The sequence below is a fragment of the Cupressus sempervirens genome, chromosome 7, assembly GCF_028749045.1.
Source record: "Cupressus sempervirens isolate cs-2001-9-10 chromosome 7, ASM2874904v1, whole genome shotgun sequence".
NCBI classification, from domain to species: Eukaryota; Viridiplantae; Streptophyta; class Pinopsida; order Cupressales; family Cupressaceae; genus Cupressus; species Cupressus sempervirens.
Genome location: NC_143124.1, coordinates 649,194,091 through 649,212,932, shown reverse-complemented (window position 1 = coordinate 649,212,932; position 18,842 = coordinate 649,194,091).

Genomic DNA, 18,842 nt, shown 5'->3' with positions numbered 1-18,842 from the left:
AGTATTTTAGAATTTTGGGTAGTAAGTGTTATATCAAACGAGATGATGATATTGGTAAGTTTGATGCTAGAAGTGATGAAGGTATGCTTCTTGGTTATTCATTGAAAAGAAAGGCTTATAGATGCTATAATTTGAGAACTAAGACTTTTATGGAAAGTGCAAATGTGAGAATTGATGAGAAATTCAAGATACAAGAGAGAATATTTAATTACAATTCAAATGATGATGCTGTTACTAAGCCAATGAATGATGAAATATTTCTTGAGACTAACAATGATTTGCAGAATAAAGGAGAGCCGAGGTAGGAACAAAATTTGAAACCTTCAATAGAGCCAAGAGTTGAGATAACAACTCCTACTTCAGGAAATAATATGATAAAGAATCACCCATCTGAGTAGATCATCATAAGTAAAGATAAAGGTGTGATGCCAAGAAGTAGAGTCAATGAAGAACTATTTTTGATATCTCAAGTTGAATCTAAGAATGTAGATGAAGCATGTAAAGATGATTATTGAAAAAAAGCTATGAAAGAGGAATTGGATCAAATAGTAAATAATGAGACATGGGAATTGGTCCCTAGACCAGCAAACAAGAATGTGATAGGAACTAAATGGGTATTTAGAAAAAAGATGAATGAGCAAGGTGAAGTTGTAAGGAACAAAGAAAGATTGGTCCTATGGCTAGAATATAAGAAGTAAGATTATTCTTAGCCTATGCAGCACAAAAGAAATTCAAAGCATATTAGATGGATGCCAAATCAATATTTCTCAATGGAGAACTTGAAGAAGAAGTGTACATTGAATAGTCTAAAGGTTGTTCTTTGACATATGATAAGGACATAGTATGCAAATTGAAGAAAACATTGCATATCTTGAAGCAAGCATCCAAAACCTGGTATGCAAGGTTGGGCAAGAATTTGACAAAGCTTTGATATAGCAAAGGTGTGACATATAGTAATCTCTATTAGAAAGAATTGATGATGGTTTGATGATTTTGGTAATATTTTTTGATGATATCATATTTGGAGGAAATGAAGATGAAAGTGACAAATTTACTGAAGAGATAAAGAAAGAATTTGAAATGAGTATGATAGGTGAAGTGAAATATTTTCTAAGATTATAGATTGTATAGAATAAAGAAATACACTTTATTTCTTAGACTAAGAATTTGAAGGATTTACTAAAAAGTTTTGGTTTGGAAACATGCAAACCCATTGGAACACCTATGGTAACTGGACACAAGTTATCTACAAAGGATGAGACACCTACTCTTGAGCAGAAAAAGTACATATCTATGATTGGAGGACTGCAATATCTGACTCACACAAGGCCAAATATAGCAAATGTAGTTGGAATTGTTGCAAGATTTCAAGCTGATCCCAGATAAGCACATTATGCAACAATCAAAAGGATATATAGATATCTGAAAGGATCATCGAAGTTCAGATTCTGGTATGATAGATCTAATGATTTTACTCTAAGTGCTTATACTAATGTTGATTGGGCAAGTAGTATGGATGACAGAAAGAACACCGAGGTTTTCTCTTTGATCAAGAGTTTCCCTAGTTAACATATCTGGCATTATTGTTTATGTGCATCTTATTATGGTTGCTATTTACTTTGGTTGAATGGTTAAGTTTGTTTAAAGAGGATAAATGTTTTAACTTTTGGATAATAGATTCACCCTCCCCACAATTATCTTGGTGGACTATTGTTTCTAACATGTTTCTTTGCCCACACATCCATGACAAAGAGAATACAACCATCTAGGAAAAAGAAATTGTATGATTGAATAAATAGGGAATGAAGAGTAAAGATTGATTATTGCTAACAATATGTGTATGTAGGACCAAAATGATGGTGTGAGGATATTGCCTTGGTATGTAGTGGCATGATGGTCTAATGAATGTTAAAGTTTAAACTTGTAATAAAAACAAAGCTATAAATTTGATCTTATAGTAGGTGACATTTCTTTGGAATGGGATGAGGATTGATGAAACTATCATATATTCTATAGGTTTTATGAGATAAACGAGTCCAAATAGTTTTAAACTTGATTGTATGATGGATTTATCAATAGGAACCTATAATGTTTGATGGTATTACAAGATGCTCTACATTAGCAACACAAGATAATGGGGCATGGGAATATATATTTCCTTTTCTAGTTCTAAAGAGAAACCACTACACTAAGCTTTTATGAATCAATAAATGGTCATAGCTAAACACACTAACTACTACATATTGCCCTTATATAAAAATTCTATATCAATTTTCCCATAAATTGGATTATGAGTAGAGATAAAGGAATTATGGATCTAAGTCAATGAATTCCAACTAGATTATATTCTTTACAACCATAGCTAATTGGAGATGTAGATATATTGCATGACTATAGTGGTTTCCATTACAAATGTCAGTATAAAGACCTTGACAATATATTGTTGGAGACTATGGGAAAGTGGGAAAATTGACTTTGGGAAGTCCTATAGCCAAACACAATATTAATGGTGTAGGTAATACTAAATTCATAATAAAAAAAAGGCTCACAAATATTAGCATTGATATTCAAGATTATAATTATTCAAAAATAACAAAAGAATGTTGAGTGGTGAGTGCACCTTGATAAAAGTTTAGAGAGAAGCTTATTGCAAATGTCCACTACATAATTTGTTGCAAGATCTTAGTTGTTGGGTTGCGACTAGTGCACCAATCTCGTCAACAATCTATCTCTCTCTCTCTCTCTCTCCAAATATTCTTTATCATTTCTTAACCCAAAAAACCTCTGCTCATTCACCATTTTTCTCCTTGTTTTTCCAAAAAATAAGAAGTCCCTTCTCTCTTGTTCCAACATGCACCAAATACATGTAGCTAATTTTACATTGATCTCACCACAACTAGGAAATCACACTTATCAAGGAAAAATTAGAATGAATAAATGAATGGGAATAATACACTAACTTCTCTAAAATATTTTTAATGTGGACTTTTCCCACCCTCACGCTTTCTTTTTATGATCCAAAGTTTTTAAACCATTATATGAAATGTGCATTTTAATTATCTATCTATTTTATTTTGCATATTTTTCATGTTGGCTTAGAAAACATAGTCATTGTGGCTCAATGAAATAGAAATAGAAATCCATCTCATAATATTGAGGAATCTATCTATTTAGATATCATTTATATAGGATTGCCTAATATTTCATGGAGTCTCCTAACTTGTTAAGAATGAGGTGTAAATGTTTTATTTTTCATAGGGTATAACTTGCAATTCTTTTTCAAGAGTTTAAAATTAAAAATGCAAATAATTGCATGAAACATAAAAAATTAAATCATTTGATATAGGAAATTAGAGGAACTGAGTTACAAGTAAATTGAGGAATTTGAGATTGTAAACTCTTCCTTGGGTCCATATAAAGCGTACTATAAATATTCAAATTGTCATTGTTCCCAAATTCTTCTACTCAAATAAATAACTTATCTCAATAATCATTTAACTTATGCTTAAGAATAAGATAGATTGATGATATTGCATGGAAAATATTAAGAGTGCATAAATGCATTTGCATAAATCTAAGTAACACAATAAGTTGTCAGGGTGAAATAGGAAACTAATATTTATTTATTTTCCTTCAAAGTAAAAATTTATTAAAAAAAAAAAGATGATACTAAGTATAAACTAATTGACATGATATTCATCAAAATTTTGTGTTACCTATAATTATAGCACCTTAAAAAGAAAACTTTAATCAACTTACCTATTAGTAATTTTTTACGTTTGGTCATCAATCTAATTTTGCCTCCCTTGGTTATTGTCCATCTCGCGCACTGGCATGTGGAATTGTCTACATGAACACCTACTTCGATTATCTTTTAGGAATTTTTATTTAAAGGTAATTATGGTTTCTCATTGCTGTTTCTATTCTTCAAGAGAACCAAAGACTTTGAAACTACTTCTTTGCCTATTTAACCTAAACTAAAACAAAAGTTTATTAAAGATCAAAATGAATTATTGCAGTGATTGTGATGTTGTTAGGAAGACAGACAAAGCATTTTGTATCTTATCACATTGCAACACAAAGTATTAGAAGTTAAAAATACATGTAAGACAATTTCATTTTACTCACATGATTCCCACCCATCCCTAACAATAATCTATCTATTTTGGAATGCTCAAACAAGCCAACAATGAACTTGACCTTGAGAATCCTTCTAATTACATCATCTACCCCACTTAGAGAAGTCTAGCCTAAAATAATCAATTGTGTAAAGTTACTGATGTATGTTTTAAAATGAAAAGGCACCATCAACTAGATAATTGATAGAATCTAGTTGTGCTAAAAAGGAAAAAAGAAAAATGAAAAAGAGAATATAACCATCCACCACTAATGGATTCATAGTACTAGAGAATATAGTTCCATCAAGGTAAATGATTTTAAAGCCAACTCTAGTAAACTATGTTCACTTTTTTCAATGCATGGGTCAGTTATCACTGCATGCATAGAATCCCCCAAAACTCATAGCCATGTCTTGAATATGATATGATGTAGTGATCAAACCATAAAGGTGGGATTTTAAACCTAATGTGTATATGACATATGCAAGATATAAGCATTAAATAACCTACCATAGATACTGGCACAAAGCCCAATGACCTACTATAGATACTCACACAAAGCCTAAATAGAAAAGAAATGGAGGAGTGACAATTGGCATAAGTTTTTGTTTGGAAGAACAATTTTCGTTTCCAATGGAGATGATGCATTGCTAAGAATTTCTTTGTACCACATATTCTCTGCCACTGCTTCTCATTCACTAATCTCAACTACAAGCTCTCTCGTGTTGAGCTAGGGTTTGCATCATTCATTCCACATCAACCATACCCTGTCAATTTTTTTTCTATACAGTCTATAAGGCCAAATATCATGGCTAAAAATGTCAAAAGTTAGAGATGTAGGGTAAGTTTTACTAATGAATCCGAATTTCATAACTCTTAAAATTCCAAAATTAGGTTTGATATAGAAGAGCTATAAGTGGAAAGACAATTGGTAGCCTATGATAGGATTCAAAACCAAAAACACAAGAAAGTGGACACATTTCCATATAGTATGGGATGTGAGACTTGTCCATCTCTTGTTGTGAACAAAGAGTTGAAGTTATATGCCTTGGAATATTATGAAGAAAAACAAATCTTTGATCCAGAAAAGAAAATCAAGAGAGCATATGGAAATATCTCCCATCATAGTCCACACTTAGAAGATTATTGGGCAAGTGCAATTGATGATTTGAGGTCAAGGTAACATGTTCTCAAGACTAACAGTGGATATGATCAAAAAATACAAATGGAAGAAAATTCAAGTCCCCAGTGAATTGGATGCAAATTTTAGGCCATGGATTCTATTTAATCTTGGTCATTTATTGTAATTGAGATCCTCTATAAAGCTTGCTCCCATCATTTGTAAAAGAGAATTATTGCTAATATATTGCCAAATTTCTCTACTATTAATTGTTGTGTTTTCCATGGTGAAAATTTTTGATCTATTTGAAAATATTTCATGGTGATCTACATTCCTCACTTACAATAGATTTAATTTCAAGTTATTAAGTACAATTTTCTTTGAGTAATTATGAATGCATCCTCGAGTAATTTAATCAAAGACCAAAACACTCACTGATTTGGTAGTTAAATGCAATTAACTTCAATCTATACTTGATCTTTGATTTGCATCCATAGATGGGATTAAGGAAATGCTACTAATTTAAAAATCATTTGAATGCACCTTGAAAGCTTGCACTAGGTAAGTTGAGCAGATAACAAGACTACATCTAGTACGATCCAAGTGTATTCACTCCTTGCATCATTATGTAGAAGTACTAGTTTAAATTCACAAGTTCAAATTGCATTTTGTAAGTTGGAAGTTAAAGTATATTTTCAATTTACATTGTGAAGAAATATTAATTGAAATTAAGTAAAAATATACCAATACATTTTACCTACTTCCTTTTCAATGTTCCTAATATGTCCCATCAATTGTGGTAGATGGTCTTGATTTAATCTAACAATAACTGCAACAATTACCATAATACCAATAAAGAGAACCATAATAGAATTAAAGAAAACATATATGGTATTTATCAATGTCATAATTTTCATATACAAAGGATTTAATCTCAATGTCAAATTCAAGATTTTATCTCTACAAGAGGAATCTTGCAGATTTGATGCATTCAAGAAGAGAATACTTAAACAAAATGAAGGTGAATCATGCTAGACAAGTAGAGTATTGGACCTTCCAATTTGTTATTTGATAGTTTCCTGACAATAAGAAATTTAAAATTTACTTATAAGAAAAGACCTAGAACAAATCAAATTAATTCATTAATGAAGGTATGCTAGTTTGAGCTTCACTTGGTTTCAAGGAATATACTTTAATATTATCTTCTTAACAAGGCCAACCACGTGAAGGAGGAAGCTCATCTGACCTCACCCCCTCAACATCAATCTAAACTCCCAATTAACATCTAATTACATACTTCATTCATTCATTCATACATTTATGAACTATAACTTTCAATCAATACAATAAGATACCATTCATTAATATGACATAAAATTAATTAATATGCAATAGTGATCAATAATTCATTAACACATAACAATATTCATTGAATGACATGATATTCAATATCAATACACAAAATTCATAAATAATTCATTAAAACAATGTTCTTTCATTATCCAACTTAGTTTATTAAAGAGCATTTTAATTTTAATTTTTTTTTGTTTTTTTTTGTTTTTCTTACATTTCTTAAGGAAAAGGCTGATAAGAACATTGACATCTTCTTCATTTTCCTCCTTTTGTGGTTATGATGTCAAATTATGATGCTTCCTCCTATTTTGAGGAGCACGAGGCTATTGCACTAAAGGGGGGTCTAGTGCAATAATAGGTAAATGAGTTAAATTCACATACTTGTTTTTTACTGTTACAAGTATTTCATTAACTAGTAGAACAAAACATGCATTTTTATTTACATGAAAGTGTCACATCATGTACAATAACATTTTGATCAGCCACCACCTCAACATGCTGAAAACTAAGAACATGCTCCACTCATTTACCATGATGTTCAACATGCTCTAAAATATTAAGAAAAAGGTTACACCAATTGCAATTGAAGATGTTAAATTCTATTGTTAATTACATAATTTATTTCCAATAGAAAATTAATACATCCACCACTGTGATGCACATCATGGCCTTTGTCATGTGCATGTTCTATGACAGGATTTGAAGGATGTAGTGAAATGTCATGCACATTATTATCATTGTTTGATATATAAAATATGACTAGTCAATTTATGGTCAAATTAACACTAAACATGAAATTTCTCAACTATCCATTTTTATTTACTTTTCATTTGACCAATTTTCCTATGTGTCATCTAGTGCACTAGATTCTTTGGTATGGCTTTGGGATTCTTGGTCTAGGCATGCTGCCATGGCTTTATAGCCTTGCTTCAAGGCAATTTTTTTGTCCTCATCCATGGGCTCTACATTGAATTTTGTGCCTTGCATTTTTAGCTCAATATCATCAATTTTGCACATATGATTTGATTAGAAAAAAATGTTTGTAACCTTATATAAAAAAATTGATATGAAATTCCATTTCTTCTACTTACAAGTTGAGAGTGAAGTTTCATATAACCATTAGAGCCAAGTTTGTGTTCGCCAACCTTTTTTACTCTCACTTTTGTAGCTTTTCATGTGTCCTAAAATCTATGAAAAGTTTGAAACATGTTATATTATATAAATACAAAGATTGCAAATTAGTGTATGATTACATTCTACTTAATACTATCATGACATACCTACTTCTGTCATCTTCTAGTTGAATTCCTTTACACTTTACCCTTTTCTCTTTTGCATCTTCCATTCTTTCATTCCACTCCATCAGTGGAATTATAGGAGGATGCTCACACTTTGGGTTATCCTTTAGAGCCCTTCTATATTAGTAACTCACAATCTTTATATATTTGAATGATTTTTTAAAAATTAGGGCATTGTAAATAATGTTATTTCCAAAGAGGTTCTCTAAAGATTTAATGAGTAGATTCTTTAAGTCAAGATCCTGTTCATTCCACCATTTTTGAAAAAACAAAATTGTTAGATAAAAAAATTAATTGAAACTACATAACTTTAAAACAGTACAATAAATAAAAGAAAATAAAAGTATTGTACCAATGATATGAACCTACAAACCTTTTTACGTATTGTGGACCCAAATAGCTTCAATGTCATTTAAAAAAGAGTCTCATAAAAAAAATCATTTCCTACAAAAAATCATGAAATTATCAGTCCAAAACGAGTTATGTATAAGTAAACTACAATTACACTATAATAATAACAATTTTAAAGCACCTCAAAGCTTGGGTACTTCTAACAGAGTTGAAATCATGTACAACGTATCTATCATATTACCAAGGTCTACCCAATAGAATATGTCAACAATCTATAGGCATAATATCACACAAAATTTCATCAAACTAATGTCCAATTTTGGACTTCACAAGGCATTCTTCACTTACCAATATCTTATTCTCATCTTTGATCCATGAAACATGATAGGGTTTAGGATGCTTCAACCTCTACAATTGCAACTTTGTAACTAACTTTTCTGATGCTAAATTTGTAGAACTTCAATTGTCAATGATCACTGCGAAACATTTTCCAGCCATCTTATATCTTGTCTTGAAAATACTTCTCCTTAAAATAGGTTCCTCATCACTTCTCTTATTACATAAGATTCTTCTCACAATCGGATTTACTCTAGCCTTAGGTCCACTTGGTGAACCCTCATCTTCTCCTTGAATCACAAGATTTTTGTTACCTTGCCCACTTTCAGAGGATCTACATTCAAAAGATCTATTTCCCTCTTTACCACATCTAAAAAAATTACCATGAAAACCACCTCTAGAATAAGAATTACCTCTTCCTTGGTATGAATTAGTACCCCCTTGATAAGAATTACCTCCTTTCCATTAATTCTTGTTTCTGTCATCACTTTTCCATTTGGATTTTTCCTTATCTCGTATAGAATTATCAGATGTACCACCTTCACCATAAGATCTACCTTTGCCTCTCTAGAATCTACCACCTCTACCTCTTTGTCTTTGTTCATGATTCTTTATCAAGATCTCCTCAGCCTTCAAGGCATATTGGTATGCTTCTTCCACACTTTTCAATTTCACAAAAATTGTTTCATCTTGAATTTTAGATCTCAATTCATTTATGAATCTTTCAATTTTCTCAACATTATCATCCACATGTCTAGATCTGATATCCAACCTATAGAATTCCTTAGTATACTCATTCACACTGATATCTCTTTGTCTCAAATTTTGCATTTTTCTCAACAAAATAACTTGGTAATTAGCAAGAAGGAATTTTTTCTTTACCTTATTGACCATTTTCAAAAAAGTGTTGATCTTCTCTTTTCCCCTCCTTTGTCTATCAGTTTGTAAATGCTCCCACCATAGTGGAGCATGACCTTTTAGCCTTGTAACTACAATATTTACCTTCCTATTATCATGAGTGTTTTCATACTCAAAGAACTTCTCCATATTAGAGATCCAATCCAACACAACATTGGTATCTAATTTTCCATCATAAGGAACAACTTTCACAATAGGCTTTGAATTTTTTTGAGATAACACTCTCAATAACCTTGCTTCATCTTGGTCTTCTTCAAGTCCTGAATTAGGATTTGGTGCTACTGCTTCATCATCACTTACATCATCAAGATGTGCTCCTCTCCTCAGGGCTATCTCCACAACATCTAATCTAGCTGCAATTTGTGTCAATATATCCAATATTGTATTATCAACATTTCCTCTACCTTGAACCATCTTTACAAATAAGGTTCCTACAAGATCATAAACCTATGCAAGTTATAAATCAAATCTGTAGATCTATAACCCTACAATCCAATTCACTCAGTGTTCTACATGATCTAATCACCACAAGGATGAACCTCAAGCTTTGATACCACTTGACATAGGGAGGGCAAAGAATTGCTAGGGTGAAAGTCACACCCAACAATCCAAGCCAACCTTGTAGAGTTAACACAATGGAAGTAAACACATAAAGATAACAACACCATAGAGAGAGGGAGAACAAAACACTTTATTTGTTCATGAAAATATCGGTATACATGCCTAGTTGTAAGGCCTTTTAGGTTACGCTAGATACAAAATATATTCAAGGAAAAAGATCCAACATCAAATTTGTAGCTCCAGATATATATGTAACAAACTTTCCAAACTTTCACATGTTGCTCTAGACTCCTTCCTAAAAACTACCCTAACTCTAAGCCTAAACATTCTATTTATATTTGCCAAAATAACTTACAAATCATTCTACAATATTACATAAGAGGAAGGCTGACCCAACAATGGTTTGGACACATCCCAAGAAAATATCTTAACATAGATGTTGTGATCAAAATAAATCTCGCAAGTTGAATCGCACCAAAAATGTAGAAATCAAGTCCAAAATGCTAACACTTGGCATAAATAGGAAAACTCGATACATGAAGGTTCACTCGACATACACTAGGTAACTTGGCACATGAAGGGTCACTTGACATACACTAGGTTGCTACAATAACTTAGCATCCATTAGAGCTACAATAACTCGATATCCATTAGAGCTACAATAAATTGGCATCCATTAGAGCTATAGTAACTTAGCATCCATTAGAGCTATAGTAACTCAACATCAACATGTAGGATAAACAAAGATGAGCAAGATAACAAGGCAATCCAGGATGCTCCTACATCAATGTACTAATATAAATATTCTTTGTTAGAGGATGGACCCTATTGGGAGTCTATTACAACATTTAGTACATATGAGTCCTCGTTAGGAGACTTTGAATCTTTGATAGAAGATTTCAACCCTATTAGGAGTTGTGCCAACCCTATTAGGAGTTGTAGAAGATAGAAGGACCCACTTTCCAAACAATTTCTAGAGAAAGATCACCGAACTCACTATCCAACTGATCTCTCAACTATTCCTTGTAGAATAATTATATGTACTAAACTTTAACTTCTTTCTCCTATCCTATCAACCAGACCAATCATTGTCAAACCTTGTAGACCAGGTCAAGAACCTTGGATCCAAGTATCAAACTTTGGATCACAGAATAAAACTTCAGCAATGAAGTTTCCTTCACTTCTGCTCTGCTTTGCTTATCTTTGCATTTTTCTTGTTTTGCTACTTACAACCATTCACATTACTCCATAAATCTATCATACATGATAAAAAAAATGTCCTTCCTTTATACTGAATTCATAAAAAAATTCCTTGAGTCCATTGTTACACCTTCTCAATTAATTATTATAGGACTACATTAAGAACATGTTACACTTAGCAATAACATTAATCTTTTTCTTTGCAACTTGAATAACTTTCCATACATGTGATATTATGATGAATGGGCTTAGCCACATCATCACCAACATGTCTTCTTCACATCTTTAACTTTAGCTTCTTAGAATAAAAAATTTGCTAAGAGATATAACAAGTTTACCATAACATGCCTCTGTAAACTCTATCTTAGAACAATCTTCACTGAAACTTGCATAAATTCTTCCCGACTTAATATCTTATGATTTTGAGGTTATATGCATATACTAGACACATAGTATAATCTCTCTTTAACCTCACTACTAAAAGTACTCAATGTTGGTCCATACTAGCTTGATCTTTACCACTATTCTTCTGTCAGATACAACATAAAATTGCTATGTTGACATCAATGACAAACATAGTCATGAATGTAAAATATCATCATGATAATGATCTAATCATGTTTCTATAGTACTCACCCATAGGAATATCATCATCATTCATGCTTCCAGCACTAGTAACATGGGCTGATCTAGGAAATGGTGGTAAATTATGACTAGTATTAGTTGGTATTCTTGTATTAGCTTTAGATGTATCTATTACTGCACAAAATAAGTCCAGGAGAATGAAATGCACAAAGAAAAATAAAGTCAATGCATTATTAGAACATAAAATAATATAGAAAAACAAGGTTTTACCACCCACAGTTGGTGCAGATGAAGATGTTTGCAAGTTCCTTGTTGTTGAGAATGCAGTCGACAATATCAAAGTGGCGATCAAAGGATGCATTCACACTTCATCATGAGCTAAAGAATAAATGTTTAGCAAATAAATTTTTCAATGGATAAAGATAAATGGGGTACTAGAAGCATCCCACACATAAGTTGAGTCAATAATGCATGCAAAGGTTAAATGAATGGTTAAAGGTTTAAGGATCATTTACACGAAGGCTGTGCACTACAACCCTCGCCATGTTAACTAGGTTTTATAGGTGTCAAAAAATCCTAAAAGAAGAAAATATACATATTTTATATCATGATCCATAAGATAGTATAAAATATAATAATTTATTGAACTTTTGTATTGCTTAAGATTAATTATTGCTTACCTTCATACAATTGACTCTAAGTATCAATTCATCTTTGATTGCCTCTGATTCCTCAATTTTGTTTTGTTCTAAGACAAGGGTAATCATTTCTTTACTATATTTATCTATCATTTGACTAGCCATGAAGATGGGGTCAGAGCTACATGCAATTTCATCTAAAAATGGTGCCTCAATTTCAGATCACATTTGATTTGCTGTCATTTTTTCTTTTCCCTATCTATAAGTACCAATTTGTGACACTAATATTAGTATAATTATATCAAAATAAGTCCAAATCCATAAAGAAAAGATCATTATAATATGACATTTTGTTTTTATATAATTTATACAATTATACTAATTGAGATTTACCTTTGCCAAAGAAGCGGTGGGAGGAACATCCTCGCAATGCTTTGTGGTGGATCTATGTCGCCTTGTGAGAAATATTTGTAATTATTAGAAATTAAAAATGAAATGAAAGTAATAGGCTTAGCCAAAAAAATAGTAGATTGTATATTGGAGTCACTAATTAGAGGATATTGGTTTAAATGTTATACTTACCATTCCCATGATAGTGATTTTTTTGTATCTACATGATTCAAATTGTAATCAAGCAGAAGCTCTTCCCCTGCACTTATTGATTTTATCACACAAAGAAAACCATGATTCCCTCACTTTCCTCAAATATACAATTTGGTCTCTTATTAGTTGACACAGGTTGAGAACTATTTATAAAACCTTCAATATTCCTTGTTTCTTTTAGCCTTCCATCAATGTATATAGCGAGCCTTTTACTTTGATCATTTTCTTTGCATTGTATATAATTTGTTGCAAATGCATATGTACACACACTTTTTTTATAATGCACAATCCACATTAAATTATTGTAATTATAACAAGGTCTTACATTCTCCATCAACTCAATAACTTTATGATAACTGACCTTTATGCCATCTATGGAAAATAAGCCCTAACCATGTAATGAAGATGGTGTTATGTGCTATATACTTTCATTAACAGAAAAATCAGTGTTAACTCGAGGCAATTCCTAGGATACCATACATCGACATACAATTTGTTGATCATGTCATTGATCATCCTCTTCATCCATATTGTGAGGTCTCTCCCTAATCCATTATAGAACATCTGATACATTTTATTTTGATACTTTATGACTTAATATGTTGAGATATTATCTGATGGACTGGACATTATGTTATTATTTTATGTCATGTGATGTTTTACTTTAAAAATGCTTAAATATGTTATTTGATGTTTATGTGTAGACATGCATTGTGATGATGTAATACAATAAATGATTTAGAATTATGAATATGTTAAATACTTTAATTATGCAATTAGTAATGATCAAATATGTGTGCAAAAATGAGAAATTTTTTATTTAAATGAAAGTTTGATATTTTGATCAATGTGATTATGAAATTTGGTTTAAATATATGAATGTGATATTATCAAACTACTAATATTCAAATTGAATGTGCAGGACAATTAACCATGGAATTTATTGAAGAATCAGTAATTGATTCTATATGCAAACTATAAGACTAAGGTTGAATCCAATAATGTGATTTGAACCTCATTGTCAAGTGTTTTATTTCTATTCTAATTTGAATGTGTGTATCATTCTATATTTAGTAAGGTGTTGAATCTTACATAACAATGAATCTTATGGTGTCACTTGACACTCGTAATACGTATATGTGTATCAAAATGTTAGTTAGGATTGATATTATAAATCGTTACCCAAAGATTGATTAAGTTAGTAATCTAAGTTAATTACCCTAAGTAGAGTTTAGTGGAAATGATTCATCCTTAGGGTTTTTAGAGATAAAATGATTCAAGCCACTTGTGTAGGTCATAAAATGATCATAGAGGAGACATTTAATGTAATCCAAGTGCCTAAGGGGTATGTGTATGGGTTGGGAACATTTTCCACCCTTCTAGAACTTCCTAATAGGGTTTATGACCCCTTAAATATCCCATTTTCCCTTTAGTGGTAAAATAAACATCTCCATGAGGTTAGTCAAGTTTATATTTTTCCTAAAAGGTTGTCTTGATGAAGGGACAAGTGGGAAGTGTTGGAAATACAATAAAGAAAGTAAACTCTAAGAGTAGGGGTGGGGTGGGGTGGGGTGCGGAATCATTCCTTCAAAACTTTAACCATAAATTCATTCACCACACATCCATCTCACAAGTTGTATGTAAAATGGAATAGCTTACAAAACATATTCATCCACAATATTAAAGCAAATAACATTCAACACATGTATGGCACAAGACATTTGGTTATCCAAAAACCCTCCAATGAGAAGGTAAAATTGGGGTGGGGATGACACCCACAAATATTCACTACTGAAATAATAAAGTGTATCTAATGAAGGTTACAATGTTTGATCATAAAACATGATCTACCCTGTGAAAGGTCTACCTTGTTAAAGTCTTACAAGATTGTTATATCTTACCCTATTAAAGGATTTTAGAACCCTATTAAAAGTGTGCCTAATTATAGGACTTTAACTTACAATGAAGTAAGCACCTTGTTAAAGGATTTACAATAGCCTATTAAGACTACTCTATTAAGAGATTTAACTAATTCACCTACTAGAATGTATCAACAATGATCTTTCAGTTAGCACTCTACTGCTAGATAACATATCACCTCTTTTTTGATGTCTACTTGATCCTCACTAATTAGATGTATCTCTTTTGTCCTCTAACTAATTTTTCAGTGTATCTCAATTCATAACTCCTTAGTCACCATGAATGCTCTATTTGTGCATGCAAACTTCTCTTTTTTCTCCTTCCACACTCACACAAAATTTCTAAGGTTAGTCCTCCTTAAGAAGACCTATGTGACTTAGGGTTAGGTATGAATCAATGATTTTGATTCACTCATTTTGCCACTTCAAACATCCCTTCAACTAATTGGTCGCATGTACTGCATAGGGATCCTCAAGAAAGATTTGTCCTTATCATCTAGAATCACAAAACAATCATTAAGTTAGCTAAAAAATAGTTTACATAGAAGTTTGTGCCATTAAAAATAACTGTCCAAAACTATTTACTTGGCACTTGAAGTGTTTGATGCTCGGTATCCATTGTCTCTTTAATGTTGTAACTCAACCTCTGAATGACTCAATATCTACTAATTACTTGACATTTGAATGACTTGGCACTTACTATTTTCTCGACATTTTGAGTGACTTGACATTTGCTAGTTACTCGACACATACTTTATATCTCTCTCTTAGCATATACTATCTGGCAACTTATGCTCGACATACATTACTTGTTTGCATGAACTAAGTAAAGAACTTAAGTATATTGTCACTCATATGTCAAAACCAATATGAGATTAACAATCTCCCCCTTTTACATGAGTGGAAAAATACTTGTTCATGTATGAATATCCTTAGCTTTTTAAGCATAACTTAGATAATATCTATTTAGTAGTGTCTTACATGCAAAATTTCAAAACTTCAAAATTTTGTAAAACTTATGACTCATCAGTCATACCTCAAAATTAAATAACTCCCCCTTAGTCGATTATTCTATTATGATTCTAAAACTGAGTACTTATACTGAGTAGATTGTGGATATGCTAAACTATGTTGTGCTTTGTTTGTGTCTTTGACTCCTTCTTTTGCTTCTTCTTATGTCTCGCCTCTTATTATGTCTCCCCAAAACTTATGTCTACCCCTTTTTGACACTTATGACAAAGGTTATACACATCTAGTGTGTTTTTCCAAGAAAGTTTTATAGACCTCAAGTATTATCTTTAGAGTTGCATCCTGGTTATCACATGCTACTTCCAATGATTTTATTCGGATAGATAACTCGATGGCAAGGTGAACTAATCCTTCATGTATAGAAATATGAGGATCTTTGTTTATCACTATTTCTACAAAGGCTAGTTTTTGTTGTAGTATCTCCCGTTGTGGGGTCAACATGGATTATACAAATCAGTGTAGCCCAAATATTAGCATCTTGAGCTTGCAATTTTGCTAATTGACCTTGGGAGTTTAGTAAATTCCTAAAGTGCTTTTGACTTTGACTTGGAGAATTTGGTAGAGTAGTATTTGTTAGTTTCATATCTCCTTGCAAAGTGCCAATATGTTGCTGCACTTCTTGTGTGAACAGAGTTGTATCACACAACTTGGTGTACAGAGAGAAAATATTCTCTAATATTTTCTTTACATCCTCACTCTTGGTTGCTAACTCAACCTAGTGTAGTGCAATGACACTAGATATCTATTCATCCATCTTGGTTTGAAATTTCTTCTTAGATCATTCCAATAATATTACATTGGTATCTAGGTCTTCATCATTGTTTCTCTTTATAATATTTACCAACTTCTCAATGATTATCTTGGCTTCATCAGGTGCACGGAGGTTAAATGCATCAAGAAATATGTCCTTGATATCATAAGTGCTTGTTTCTACCCGTGCTCCCTTCTGAGTAGTTCTTGGTGTTTCTTTCTTGCCAGAGCATCCTGCAATATGCTCATCTACTCTATTGTGATTGTTGTAAGATCATATTTTGGTAACTTAATCACCTCATCTAAGTTGATGTCACCATAGGATGTCACCTCATCAATCTTAGATGTGCTAGGACTTGGCCTTGATGTTTGCAATGGTGTAGCTTTAGTACCTGGCCTTGATCCTTCTCCTTCTCTTTGACTTCTTCTCCACCTTGTGCTAGTGGTCTAGGTGCAAGACTAAATTCTTTACTTGTTTGGACTAGTGTCCCTTCTTTCTCAATTATTGTAATGGTTGGTACTGAAACATATTATACCTTAGTGTTGATATGTGAAGGCATGGTGTCCTTCCTTTGGTATACTACAATATGCACGGTAGGTTTCACTTCTATAGATTGAGTGGGAGAAATGGATAATGTGTGTGGTTTCTCCTCTATAGATACCAATTATGCCTTCTCAATCTCATCCACTCTCACCAAAATAGGATGACTGCATAGTTGTTGCTTGGTGGTGGAATAATCAATATCTTTTACATATCCTCCTCTATGAGAGGATTGATGTTCTGAATGGTGGTGTCAAACATATCGTTAGGCTTTATTATATCTGCTTGAGGATTGGTACTTGACATTTTTACTATTGGTACATTCTGGTCTTTCTATTTCTCTTCTTCAAGTATTTCCTTTGTAGTGCCTTCCCCATGTACTTCCATCATAGATTCATCATTTGTTGCTTTAACAAACTCTTTCTCTATTTTGTCCTCACCTACTTCCTTAGGTTCTTGCTCAATGACCTTTTGTGTTGTCAGCCTATAGATTACCTTCCATACATGTGTGCTCTACTGAACAACCTCTTTAATTTTGTTCTATAGGATATTAAAGGCTTGGTAATTTGGAGCAAGTTTTTCCTTATACTTATTAATAGCCTTTTTCATTTCATATTTTTTCAACTCTGGCACCACTCTTGCAAGTGTAGTCTCTCTAATATTTCTTTTAGTTGTAAGACTATATTGCCATCTTTGCTCAACTCTATCTTGTAGGATCTTGGGTAAAGAGTTAACAATCTCAATTGGAGTCTTCTTAAAAATTTCCATCATGGTATATATAGATTCTTCTACTTTATTCTTTTTTATCTTCCCAAGTGCATCAAACTCAACATGTATAAATCTACTTAAATTAGCATTATTCTTAATATTTTCACACAATTTGTCCAAATCAGAAGAGGGACTATGAATTACCACTTTGAATTGGCTGTTATCATTTGACTCTATCCTCTCCTCATCTGATTTAGCTGGGGCAATATATTTCCTTCTTTGTTTCTACTTAGCTTCATCTCCTTGTAGCTATACTAGCTCTCTTGCCTTTAGGCTTCTAAACCTCCCAAGTCTTCTTGGCAGTAGCTCTTGTGCTAGCCCTAGTAACATGAATTGTAGGCTTTGGTTTCACAATCCTTTTATGTTTTCTTGCTGTCAGCTTCTTTTCTTTTCTCTTCTTTTCTTCTATGGAAACACGTGATTTATTGGTTTCTTCTCCCTTGACACCTTCATCAATTTCTACTTCTTCTTCTCTTGGGTCTTCGCATGACCTTTTGTGAGAGAAAGTTGTGCTTGGGCAGGTGCATCTTCATCATCCTCATTATCTTCTTCTTCTTTATCTCCTTCTACCCCTTCACCAAATTGTTCTTTGAGTTTCTTCACAAGCTTATTCTTTTTCCTCATCACATAAGCTATCTTTAAATCCATTATGAACTTAGACTTTGTGTGAGGCATCGCCTCGACCCATTGTAGCATATTGATACATTATTATTTTGATACTCATGAGTCGAGATGTTGAGACACTATTAGATGC